Raw genomic sequence first — 14463 nt, forward strand, 5'->3', positions numbered from 1 at the left:
GAAATGATGGGATTTGAACAGAATAACCCTATTGCATTTCGATAAGAAGGCAAGCGAAGGGCGACCTTGGGCATATTAATGAGAACCTGTTAGAAAGTTGAAAGATGGCCGTCTAATGATGTGGTATACTTGACACTGAGGCCATCTGTACTCACCATCATAATACAGTTGAAAGGCAACAGCTGGAGGAGAAAAGACAGAACAAGCCTTGGGGCCGTTTACACCCTTGATCCGGGGTCGGCCTGAAATGAAACAAATTAGCCTTAATCCTCAATTTTAGTGCTGGGAGGGGCGACATAAATCAATTTCATTCTCATGTTTTTGCTTTTGCCACATCCCAACACACCCGGAAATACCTTTTTGATAACTGATAGCACTATGGGTCGTAGTATACGTTCTTCCCCTGACACACACTGCTTTGTGAGCTGACATGGTGTCTGTAAAGATGAAGCTTAACGAGAAAGTGATTCTCCACGTGGAGGTAACTTGTACTCTCTGCACTTCAGCAAAGAAATGCCTCTGCATGACCACAATATGGGGAAATATAGTAATTATATACTGTAGGAATTGTCAGTTATCAGTTGTTGTTGTTCATAGGCTGCCAATGCTATTGTATCTCATTTTGAGGCATTCGAAGTCCCCGAATGTGCACTTGCTTACCACATATCGTATGTTCTTTGCCTGGCCGGCCATCCTGTTTTTCTATCCTCTCCTGGGCATCTTCTTTCCTCTAACTGGTTGCTCTCAGCATCTTCATGTTTGTGCGTGTGAAAGTCTCAGGCGACCAGGCCTTTCCCAACACATGCAGTTCGCGGGTGTGCCTAAATGCACAATTTGTGTGTCTGGATGTGTGTCTGTGAGTGTGTTGTAAAGGCAGTATGGGAAGCTTTGCTAATTTGCTAAATGGATTCATCCATCTGACAGAGGACAAAGATTCTGCTTGGCTTCACTCCTGTGATCCAGCCCACGAGGGGAGTGCGAGTGGGCCCAGTTGAGGGTCACACCGCACGTGGCCGTGAGGTGTGGCTCTGCTCTGCGCACACACACACGCACACACACACAGTCACACACTTTGCTTTGTTGTTTCTCTTCCAAAGCGTTATCATTGATTTCTTGGAGATGTGCTTTGTGCACAAGTGCAATGTGGTCTGTGATTTCATATTCACTTTTCTTTTGTCATCTACCCACCTAAAACATCCAACTTGTCCATTTTAGAAATTGTTTACAGTTTACATAAAAGACATAATTTTTGCATTTGCAGTGAAATTAAGATTTGTTTTCAAAAGTGACGTGCATTTCTGCATTTTTAAAGATGAAATAGTTTAATTGTACACAGTATGACCGTTGCTGCGTCACATGGTATTCATGTTACAAAAATGTATTTGAAAGGTATTGGTTCATCTAATTACATCCTGTATTCTCAGTTGTACTAATTGGCCCTGCATCATTTGGTATTGGATACAAAAACAAAAATCTGCTTTTAGAAAGATAAATCTGTTCGGAATGAGATTGCCAGAGAATGAATTGAACAATCTGCACTGAAAAAAAAACAATGTTCTGTTGAATTTACTAAATTTTATTTCATTAAGTGATGGCACAAAATGAAATAATCTCGATCTGGATACATTTATTTAATTTTTTTTACCATCCATCTCATTTCTATTTCACTTGTCCTCATTCCGAGTACAGGACACTGAAAAAAATGGTGTGGTGAATTTACACAGAGATGGTTGCACACAAAACACTCATCTGGCCATTTTTTTCAAAGTAGATACATAGTCTACTTCAAATATGTATCTGGATCCAGATGCTTTTATTTTGTGCAACCAATAGAAATGGGACAAGCACCATAGAAAATGAATGGATGGATGGTATTTTTTTATAAAGTGGCAGATGACTGAATTCTAATTTCTATTTACTACTAGTTAGCTAGTTTAACAGTGAAATGAAATGAATCTACAAGGTCTTTTTTTGCATCGTATTACAATGCTCACTTTTTTTTTTTTTGACACCTGCAACATCATTCAATGTCAACACTGTTGTACGTCAACTGCAGGTGGGGGTGTTGAGCTTCTGGTTTTCTCCGGTGGCTCCATTCTCCTGCAGCTCGCTCACGCTTTTCCTCTCTGTGCGCATCCTTGTTTTTTTCTGTTCAGTCTCACTCCAACTTGATGAGGCCTTTTGACAGAATTATCACCAAACTGCATGTCCGTCACGCACACACGCATTGCCTCTCGGCCAAAGTCAGCTGGAATAGTCTCAAGCTCACTGGCGACGCTAATGAGAAGCGCAATAGAAAAAAAAAAAAATGGATGCATTTCTTTCCATGCTTTGTGATTTACTCACATTCCTTATCTGTAAACTCAAAGAAAGCATCTGAAGGTGCGTGTACATATGTTTTCTCTCACGATAAAGGCCGATCAATCAATATTTTTGCACCAAAGCCTTCAACTGAGACTGAACCTGTGGCGCAGAGGTAATTTAATGACGCACACGGATGCGTTCTGTGGCAGTGGGTCTTTGATGTTGTTTCTGCAGTGCTTACTTGTTGGCGATTTGTCAGACCTTTTACTGCCGCGTTGAAAAGTGAACAACTCAGGTTTTGCAACATTCAAGATAGACTTTTCACTCTTCATCACACGGGAACATCGCTTTGTAAAAATGTAGAAATATATAACTCGAATACTGTACCGCAGTCTATGCCAAGCCTGGAGAAAATGAATCATATGTGCGAATATATTCAACCCGTTCTTAGCTTGCAGGCCACTTCCTGGTTCAGGGTGGATGACTCACAGCAGGGTGGTGCCATTCTTATTCTGGGGGATGGAAGCTTTCAATAAATTGCATTTGATGTTGAACAATTAATGTGTGTGGACATGGCTGCTTCAGCGCTAAAATTCTGGGTTTGAATTTTGGCTCTGGCTTTTCTGTGTGGAGCTTGGTCTTTCTCCGAGGTAGTCTGGCTTCCTCCCGCATTCCACAAACACACGTTACGTTAATTTACGATTTTAAATTGCCCATAGCTGTGTATATGAGTGTGAATGGCTATGTCTACATGTGTCCTGTGTTTGGGTGGAGACCAGTCTGGGTTCTTGTTTGAAATGTTAAAATGTCAAAAGCTTACTAAAATTGCACAACTCTGCATTAAAACACTTGAGGCTGGGAAGTAAAGCACACATGCATTGTTGGGCGAGCACATGTTACTCTGCTGCATTGCTAATCAATCATCTTGAATCAAGACCTTTGTATTTTGTTAAGTGCTACTGTTTTAGTCAGCCACAGCGTTCAAATGGATGTATCAGTTTAATGCCCATTTGTGAACAATAGCTTTCGACTCAAATACAGTTACTACATGTATTTTATTATTATTATTTTTTTTTCACGAGGCGGGGGAAAAAGGAGTCAGATGCATTTGTTGCTCTTCAGTGGATGATGCACATCGTGATTAATCGTGACTTGATGTCCATTAGAGGGCCAGACATTGTTTCAGTAAAAGCAATGAATATAATTCTCACTATACCACTTTAAATATGGACACGAATCAGAATATTTTCAGGTGGTCACAGAAATGATTTCTTCTTCTTGCGGGCTGCACCTTAAAATCAAATGTCATGCCACATCAGTGTCGCGGAAAAGGCTATGGTTTGGAAGTCAAACACTGTTTTCCTGGGCATCCTTTTCCTCCCTTATCTTGAAAACATGTCTATCCAGGCAAGCGAATCACTTGAGTCCCACAGTCACTAGGAGGCAAACAGTCAGAATCTCAGTCTAATCTCTATTTCCCGACGATTAATTACTGTAAACGTGCGTGTGGCTCCATGCAGGCGTGTTTGTTTATGCAGAGGCTACCGGCCCCCAGGTATCGGCGTTACACTGGTGTTGGTCTGCGTTGCGACTTGCATGATTATCGACCGACGTGTCATGCAGGATAAGGCCCAGTGTGCCTCTGTTGACTGCTTTGCGGTCAGCACTGCAGGGAGGCAGGATTGTGGTTAGACAGCACGCGGCCCAGGATGTGGAAAAGGAGCAGCTGTGTGTGTGTGTGAGTGTGTGTGTGTGTGTGTGTGTGTGTGTGTGTGTGTGTGTGTGTGTGTGTGTGTATACTGTCTGCCTGCACATTGTCTCTATTATTGGGCGGCAGCTCTTGATCAATTACAGTGGAAACTTAAAAGGGTGAACACAATATGTTCCAGGATGAGTTTCAATTGGTTTGGGGGAAAAAAAAAGTCAATTGGAAAAGAAAAGGAAAAATAAATATGATTTGGGTGAGAGCCTAATGAATAGTATAAATTTCGACGTGCCCTTGAAGTAATGGACATTTGAACAGAAATGGTGGAGCAACACAAGTAGACAGCAATAAAATAATACTTTATACTTTCTATTGATGTAAGCACTCTATTTTTTAAAAAGTACAATATTAGTATTGCTTTCGTGCCCTCTGGTGGTATCTTGGTGCTGAGGTATATTGAGAAGCTTCATTTGGACAAAAGTAATCCTTTGATACTATATTGTGAGGCTGAGGTGGAGCACCGTTTTAGTGCACTCTGAATAACCGAACGGCACATTTCTAAACGGAGTGAAAAGGCGCGCCCTCAAAGAATATTTCCAATTACCTCCCCAAAACCTTGTTACTTCATTGTGGGTGCGTTCGAAAATACGCCCCAAGCATGCTGTTTCACTCAGACTGTTTGGAAACTCAGTATGTTCAAATTCAGAGTGCCCCAAAAGACAGAACCCAATACAGGCAGTACAAGATAGTATAGAAATTGTGAATGGAGCGCACTCTGCCTCCGACATCAAACGAGGACGACAAAATGTTGGCTGATTTTTGTTCAAATTTGTCTTAAAACAGCTTAGCTCAACAAGAGTGCCATGTCGCATTGTCATCAAACATTTTGGTGGATTGATGCACCTTTAAAATCCTTGTTGCTGTGGTTCTGAAAAGTGAAAGTTAGTTGGCATGACTACTTCCAGCGAAAGTGCTTGTTTTTGGGTTTTTTTTTTTTTTTTTTTTTAAGAGGAGAGAAGTGGAAGACAAAGAAAAGGGGGGTCATGGCAGAGAACATGAAATTTCCACACAGGAAGGCCTCAGACAAGATTTCAAACAGGACGGACGGTGAGGCAGACGTACCAAGAACTGTACCACAATGTTGCCCATTTTGAATTGCATCATATTCTTTCAGAAATGTAGTATGACTGAAAACTGAAATGAGCCTTGATATGAAGAATTTCCCACCCTTGCCGTAGATGGCATGGCCAGCCATTCTGGTCCTTTTTTTTTTCTCCATACACAGACATTCATTTTTATATATTTTTTTAAGACACTTCAGCTTTTTGGAAACGCCTTAGGCTTAGCATCCGTGCTAAAGGCCCTGCTGCGTGACCGACTATACATCTGCGGTGCAGATGTTTGGATGAATCCATAGTATTTTCCCCCCATATTGGTTGATTGTCTTCTTATTAGCATCCACCTGCGTAGCGCCCACGAGGAGGAGGAGCGTCTGGAGCTTAATGGATGGTTCTCCATAAACGCTTTTGCGATGCCGAGATGCACTTTTGCCATGCTCTGATTCACCTCACTCACTTACCCTCCCCTTGCCTGACGATAGAAGCCTTCTTGAGAGCCTTCATCAATTCTGCATGGGCCCCAGCTACTAAGCACAAACAATATCTGACAGAGGTTTTGCCTCAGGCATGCCCCGAGCGCTCCGAACCTCCTCCTGCCTCTGTCCTCTCCCACTATGTTTGGCAAGCTCCACTGCTTTCCCAAGGAACGGGGGACATCACATTCGACATCAAGTGGAGTGTTTGATGTGATGTATTTAACCTCGGCTGCGCTTGATTCTTGTCAGGACAAGACGCTATCGATTCTTTTGCCTTTTATTGTTATGGAGCATGCACGCAACGCTAAGCTTTCCTATTTTGTGATATCGAGATTGAGTGATTTCGGTCTGGATTCCCTGAAATCAATCTGAGCAGCCAAGGGGACACCGGTCTTACTTTTTTTGTTCCAATTTCAAAATTGTTTCTCCTATTGGAAATAACAGAACTAGAAACAATATCTTTCAGTGTCCAGTTGCCGCCTTCATAAAAGCTTCAGAAACTGTCGTGGCATTTTTTTAAAGCAACATCCTTTTACCATCATTGCATTCTTCTTTTTTTCGATAGACAGGTGTATTTCAATAAATTAGAGAAAGATTTTTTTAGTCATGTAATTAAAAAGTGAATGTAGAATAATATGTAGATATATCACAAGACACAGAGTGAAATATTTCACACTTTTGTATCATTTGAATAATTATAGCTTACAGTTGCGGCATGGTAATTGACTGGTTAACATGTCCGCTTCACGGTACAGAGGTGTAGGGTTCGATTCCGGCTGCGGGCTTCCTTTGAGAAGTTTGCATATTCTCCCCGTGCCTGCGTGGGTTTTCTCCGGGTACGCCGGTTTCCTCCCACATTCCAAAAACATGCACAGTAGGTTAAATGAACACTCTAAATTGGCTCTAGGTGTGAGTGTGAGCGTGAATGGTTGTTCGTCTATGTGTTCCCTGTGATTGGCTGACAACCAGTTCAGGGTGTCCCCCACCTACTGCCTGAAGATAGGTGGGGTAGACTCCAGCAAACCCACGTTGCTTGTCAGGATAAGCGGTTCGGAGAATGAATAAATTGTTAGCTTATAGCCCAAACTGTCCCTTGGGGAAATAAAAAAAGAGATTTGACATCCGACTACAATAATATTACCACAATAGCTGCGACCATATTTGCCTGGATAAATTAACAACAAAACTCAGCATATGTGCATTACAATTTGCCGCTTCACTCCAAAAACACACTACAGAGATCGTAGATATGGTAGCTGTACTGAAACATTTTTTTTTTCTTAAAAACAGGAATGGAGATCGAGTGACGACACTAATAGTGGATTTAAGATGATGTAAATAAAACAAGGCTAAAATTGGACTCGCTTTTTCTGAGTCAAACATACAAGACAGCTGCGCGGAACGTCCCCGGAGTAAATGACAATGTGTCAGCTGTCATGTCTTAATTTGTGATTCCGATCGATGGTATCATTGATTGGTTCAGCAACTTATGGCATTATACCCCAATCACAATATTTGCATAAAAGCCAAAATATCTACCTGGTGATTCCCTCGAGCCGATAAGATCCGTGAAAACTCTCCTCTCTGCCAAAGTGCTGCTTGTTGTGAAGTGAGGTGAGAGTACTTCACTGCCACCCGGGAAGCCCAACAACGGCACGTCCCATGAAAAAAATTGCAAGTCGGATGACTTTTAAGTCAAGGTATGACCGCACCTACTTTCACGCTCATCAAAGTTTGCCGTTAATCAGCATGTTACATCAATCACAAAAACATTTGTCACAGTTGATTTACTTACTGGTGCCCACCGGGTCCTCTAGTGGAACGGGAGTAACTTTACCTTCCAACCTCTCCTGTTTTTTACATTGAGCGTAAGCGCTGCCTTGATTGCGGGAAGTTGAAGTCGGAGCAACAATAGCGACCTCCTCGTTTCAAGCTGTTATGATCTTTTAATGGTCTTCCATTACACCGTCGTTATATCCTAAAAGCCGGCAGCCACTGTTTCGGGGCCTCGCCTTTCATATCGCTTTCATTAAAAGGCTCGCAGTGGCCGACGAGTCATTTGCTGAGAGCTTGTGTAAACGCGTGTGTGTTTATGTGTGTGTTTATAAAAGACAATGGCTGAGATGCAGTGTATTTTTATCTGGATCATCGATCTGTTTCATCCCCCTCCACCTCCTGCTTTTCTGGCTGTGGAAGCCGTGACCTTCAGTGTGGGAGATAGCACTCAGGTGCACACACACGCGTGCACGCACGCACACACACACACGCACACACACAAATACATACACGCTTGCATACGACTGCATGATGAAACACAATTTTTTTTTTTTTAAAAGAGGCGTAATTGCTCCTTGGCAGTTTCTTCTGTTTTGATTCTGTCATCATATGTACAGATCTAAAACATGCTCACGCAAACGTGCTCCATGCGTGACACGTCCCATGAGTATGCCGGCGACGCAAAAGTTGAGATGTGCTCTCTAACACAGCTTTAGATTTAGATTTGTCAACAGTGTTGGCGTTCATGAAGTGTTTTGCATGCATAGTAAGTTTGGCTATTGAAAAGTGGGAGCAAAAACAAAAGTGTCTTTTTTTTTTTTTCTTCTTTCGAGCACAGAGGAAGTTATGTGAAGTCTGCTGACTCGTAAAAGCTGTAAACCTCCACAGTCAGCAAAAGCGTGACTTGTTATCATAAGTCAAGTGCTCTACTTTTGGCCTCTTGGATATCTCAAGGGCATTTTTCTCAGACTCAAAAAGTCCCCACATTTTACAGGTGGGCTCGTCCTGGAGATGGGTGGCTTTATTTAGCAGCGTGACAAGATTTGACACGCTGTCAAAATGCTGAGTTTGGTTGCAATGATCGCCTCAACCTGAGTATAACAACGCCCTAGGAATGTTGAAAATTAGTCCAGAAAATGTGATTTGTGTGTGTGTGTGTGTGTGTGTGTGTGTGTGTGTGTGTGTGTGTGTGTGTGTGTGTGTGTTTGAAAGCAATGGCCTTTTTTCTGAATGTTTTTGTGTGATGTCACCATTAGGAAATCTGTATTTTGAATACATTTTTGAATTGCCAAATTTGCCACAAATCAGGTGCAACAGGCTTCAGTTAATGAGGATAAGTACGATAGAAAATGGACGCTCAGTTGTACAGTTAATGGTTTTATATTGTCAATATTTTGGAGTCATTTGTAACATGATGGAAGAATAAACGTTTTAGAAATCATATCAAATTTTAGCCAGCTTCCTGAAATTTGGTTTTCAATCTTCGAGGTTTTACTTGTTCACAATTTGTAGTACAGTACTGTGTTACGGTTCCCGGCACATACCTGGCACACACACGGACAAATGGGAATCATCTTTGTGGTCAGAACCATCTCAGACTACGGAGGTTTCGTCTACAGTAAATCAGCTCTGCTGAAAGTGGTCCGTCTGCGAGGGTTTTTGTGTCGGAGTGTGTGAAAGATATTGTGTGTCGAACTGCGTCTGTGTGAAGGGGAGAAGCCCGTTTGTGTGTGTGTGTGTGTGTGTGTGTGTGTGTGTGTGTGTGTGTGTGTGTGTGTGTGTGTGTGTGTGTGTGTGTGTGTGCTGAGCACCGAGCTCAACTGTGGGGCCATGGATTGATGTACACTGCCTCCCCCTCGAGGCCCAGATCGGCAGGGTTGTGTGTCCGTAGGACAAAGGCATGGCGGCATCCGTCCTGCTCCACGGGCCAGTAACTAGAATTAATTACAAACCAATCGAATCGGCTGCAGCCAATTGGCAAACTAATTGGTAATTTCAGCTGCCCATCCAGTCACCGATGGGTATCTCGCTGAGGCTGATGTGGTTGTGGGAGAAGAGTTGTCACTTGGTGCCTTGTTGTCATCGAAAAGCAGAAGATTCAGGCTTTAGTTCAACAGGAATTGGTGAAGCCATTCAGTATGTTTAGATCTCGTTAGAGTTAAAAAAATTGAGTTAGTATGACTTAAACTCAACTTTTAAGAGCTGTAGATTATTTTAAATGATAATAATGTGTGAAGGTCACTGTTTTTGCCAGTATTTCAAGTCAACTCGCATCGCCTCTCGTCGGCGACAGCCAACTGGCGTCGAGAATGTAAATTCCGCATCACACGCAAGCGCCGCACAAGCTGAAACTCACGTTGACTCATGAGCATGAACATTAACCGAAACAAACATTACATAAATTTAAATAAGTTCGGAGTCAGCTCTTAATGCTTTGTAGTTAAATTTGACACAAATAACAAATGCACATTGTCACCTACTGTATATATTCAGTTCGTTGAGTGTGGAACTCCACTGACCACCAGAGTGATTGAAATTGTAATATTACTGTCTGTCGAAAGATTGTCGTTGATTCACCCTCTGTCACTAACCTCGATGTGGGCAAATGACTTGAAAGTTAGGGGGCGCCGACCCGTTTATGCTCCACCGGACTTTGTGCTTGTGTTGCTGATGTTGTAAAAAGTGTTTGCAAGTGAGGTTCATGTTACGGCCGCGAGACATTCCCCACAAATAGGCCCATTACTAAATACTGATGCCCCCCAATTCCTCCAGGCCGATCAAGGATCCGCCTTTTCTTTTGGTAGCTTCGGGAAGGGGACAAGTAACCTTTTGCCTCCTTACGACCTCCGGTGTCATCCTCATCTTCCTCAAAATGTCGAGTGGCTCTCTCTGTTTCAGCGAGCCGTCATCATGTCTGGCTCGCGCCCGTTTGGGAGGAAGTGTGCGCGGAAGACTGAAAGGCCTGTCAAGGTGCCAGGTTTCTGGAGGGGCATCAATCTCTCAATTATGCCTGAAATAACCAGGCCTCACCTGACACTTCCTATGTTGCAAGATACGAGAAAGAGGATGAGCGTAAAAAGGTTCAAATGAAACCCGCTTGAAGTTAAATGTGTTGCGTATGTGTGTGCGGGCGTATATTTGTGTGGGCATGTTCCACTTCCACAGAGGTTGTGATTAATGAAGGAGAAATTGTCGGATTGGCAACATCTGAAACCATACTTTGAAATGGGGATATAATGAGTCTACAATTCAAATGCCATTTTTTTGTGATTTAAAACTATGAGACTAAAATAAGTAATTTCAGAATGTGTTCTACTAAAAAATGTGACCTATTACTTCTCTATCTATCTATCTATCTATCTATCTATCTACCAAAAATGTGACCTATTACTTCTCTATCTATCTAGCTATCTAGCTAGCTAGCTAGCTATGATACCTTTTAGCAGGTTTGCAAGATAATTTGGTTTGAAAATGCCCAGCATGCCCTTTTTAACCTATTTTAGTTCGCCAAAAATGGCTGGCACATGCGACGGGCGGATTTCTCGTTTATATCCGATATGTAAAAAAGTCTGCTGAGCCCATGGGAGCGGTGTACACACCTACTGTGTATTACCTTCTTTCGTATCACACTTACCAGAGGCGAGGAACGACTTCCCTGGCTAAAAAGTATATACAGTATATATCATGTGTGGCGAATGCTGGTGTTAGCTTTGTTTCACCATAAAGTAGGGCACCACAATTGGTGTAAACAAGTAGTATTTACCAGATATGCCATTAATCTTGCACCTAACTAACAAACAAACAAAAAAACATAAACTAATAAGAAACAAACTGAAACTAAGCATTTCCCCAAAACTCAAATTATTAAAAAAAAAACCCGAAAAAATCCATTAAAAAAAACTAATTAAAATTAAGGAATTTGAAAAAAAAATGTTACAGTGAAATAAAAACGAAACTATCACAACTCTGCTTGTACGACGTATGTATGCATATTCTCGTTGCCTTTTGGCTGTTACAACGTAGCGTTATGTGAATTGGAGTAGAGTGGGTGGGCACTTGAATAATGAGTAGTGTGTCTATGTGTCTATGTGGCAACGAAATGTCTTTTGCATTTCAAAGGCTATAGCATGGAAAAGACAAACCTCATAGATGTCAACCTTAAACCACATCACAGACTCATTCCAACCCACGTTATGCATAAAACAGGAGAAAAAAAAACCTGAGAGTCAGCCCGCACTTGCCAGCATTTAAAGTGCCTCAAGGGGATGAGCAGTGTTGTGTTTGCCCCAATTTACCATTTTGGAAAAAGGGGCCCAAAGTTCAACCTTGGTTCCAAAGTATCAAAACAGGTTTTACCCCAAGTGAATGGGAGACGTGGGAGGAAGCCAGAGTACAGTATCTGGGAAAAAACCCACACAAGCACGGAGAGAACATGCAAACACCACACAAGATTTCAGAAGCCGGGATTCGAACACCAACCTCAGAACTGTGGGGCTTTTGTGTGAAGCCCTTGTTGACTCTGCCACCGGTTCTCCCCATTCATTTCTCAATTAAATACCTAATTTGAATATATTGAAGTTTTTTCAAACACATCTTCTGTCCCTGGTGTATTAGTCCCGCTGAAGATGGCCTTTGAAAATAATAATTCTACCTTCTTACCACTTTTAGAATGCCTTAGAGACAATATATCAAGTGTATAGTTGGGCCAGACATATAGTTGAGCTTTGGATGAAAACCCATGACCGTTTTGTCTCTCCCTCATATGTACGTGCACACGTACTGTGAACTGCTTCATAAACAAGACTGCTCAAAGGGCTAAGTAGTATTTTAAGGTAATTCTGCCATTTATTGGCTTAAACAGAATGAGCAGTACACCAATAAATTGATTAAGTCATCAAAGTGCAAGCTTTTAAGTAGGTGGCCCCTCCCCAAATCGGTGCTTTTAGCACTAACCAAACATTGATTGCGCTCACAAGCGCTTGGCATCACGTCTGGCCTTTTTGCTTCCCATAAGAGCAATAACTCAGTTTACAAATGTAAAATGTATTTTACATGAGCTGCTGTGTAGTAATGTTGAGAATCCCTGCGGGGAGAAAGCAGGAACTCTCTCACTCACATTCGCAATAGTGCCAACTACGCCGCTCGTGAATGAGTCTCATCTTGATGGAGTTGGATTCTTCGGAAACACATTTTCAATGTTTCTACATTTTCTCCACTTTTGGAAATACTAACCCCAAAGCCTCCTGGATTTGCAATGCTTGACAAACCGGACCTTTTTGTGAAATTCACAAAATTAGCACGCACATCAATGACTCCGGTGTCAGGGTGCATTTTCTTGAGCTGAGAGCAGCGCCGAGATCGAGAGTTTCCACCAATTAAGTTAACACTGCTGATCTGTGCAGGATAAACAGGAATCACAAACCAGATTAAAGGCACATTCCCTTCTCAGATGCCCCGCCTGTGCTGTTAGGATCTCCCAGTTAGGCCGCCAGAGCGAGATGGATGATCGATGGCTTGGCCAAAAATCGTTTGTTTAATCGCATTTGTAGGGATTTTCTCTCCTTTGGAAACAGTGGACGGCCGGGTGGGGGTGGGGGGTTAGTGTGATGGGAGTCTGCTGAAACATTGGTTCAATATGGACATTATTCTGAAACCTGACACCACAGGAAACAGATATTGACCATGATGACCATTTACTCACTCTCTGGGTGGTGTGTGGGGGGGCCAAGCAAGATCTTCTATAAAGATGCTGAGATGAGGAACGGGTGCACAACTACATTCGAAGCCTCAGTCAATCTGATAATGTGCTGTAGTATAGCTATTCACTCATATTCATTTCGAAAGACCCTGTGAAGTAAAGTCAACAGTTTGTTTCTAAGTATACATTAGGGTGGTCCATTTTGGAAAAGTTTGTCGGATTCGTCGGGCCGGGTCGGAAATCTTGTCGATACTATGACACAAGGATGTGTGCAAAATTTTATTCCGATCGGATAATTTTATCCCGTCCCGCAGAGTGACCAAAGTTTCCCCTATGGAAAGAATGTTACGGGGCTGAATGGTAGTACGGTTTCTCCCGTACAGTAAGGATTTTGTTTTGCTCAGTTCGCACTTGCAATAATTCAAAGACGGAAGACAGGAACGCATGTATTGCAAAAAAGGCAACCGTGGTTATCCTTCAACACTGGTGAGATTGTTGGTCCATGTTAACTGGTCCATCTGTCTATCTGTCCATCTGTCTATAATGTCCATCAACACTAGTGACACTGTTAGACCGCAAAAAAAAAACGAAATCCGCCGTGCGTGCCATCCCATGCCTACTTCGCGCACGGGTGCAACGCCCGGTGTCGCTCCACGACCTGCAGAAGGTGCTGTCGCTGTTCCTCGTCGCGCGTAAAGGCGCCGCAGAACGCGCTGATGAGGGCGACGCCCCTCTCCGCAAAGTCGTTCACCACCCGTAGGTGACGAGCGCGCCGACGAGCCGTGGTGATGTTCGATGTCGAAAAGCGTCCTCAGCTCAGCGTCCAGTAAGAATTCCGGCGATTCTCGACTTCAATTGAAAGATATTAGCTCGCCAGTAGGTGACCGTTGTGTGTTAGGCGTGCGTTTGAGTTTGTCTCCGGCTGCTGAGAGCAGCGATGGAATGGTTAGTTAGTCAGGAGGTGATCGTTCGGGCAACATTCAGCCCAGCCAGTGTCACGCATGGCAAAATACACGGTTAAAATACACATGTTCACCCTATTGAGACCAGTTGTTATGGTGGAAACTTTGGCCGCTTTGCGGGACGGGAAAATATCATCAGATCGGAATGAAATTTTGCACAGAACCTTGTACCATAGTATCGACAAGAATTCCGACCCGGCCCGACGAATCCGACAAACTTTTTTTTTTGCCATGAAAATGTGGACCACCCTAGTATACATGGTTGAAAATATTTCCTGAAAACATGTGAAAAGACTTGTGTACAGTAGCGCTAGTACTGAATTGTGACATTATAGCCTTAAAGCGGGCCTTTGCCTCATCCACTATACAGTGTAAGAACTTCTTTCGCATCGGTGATAAATTAGGTGCACTTGCTATGTACTAG

This window comes from Hippocampus comes, unplaced genomic scaffold (genome assembly GCF_001891065.2).
Source record: "Hippocampus comes isolate QL1 unplaced genomic scaffold, H_comes_QL1_v1.1 scaffold82, whole genome shotgun sequence".
NCBI lineage: Eukaryota > Metazoa > Chordata > Actinopteri > Syngnathiformes > Syngnathidae > Hippocampus > Hippocampus comes.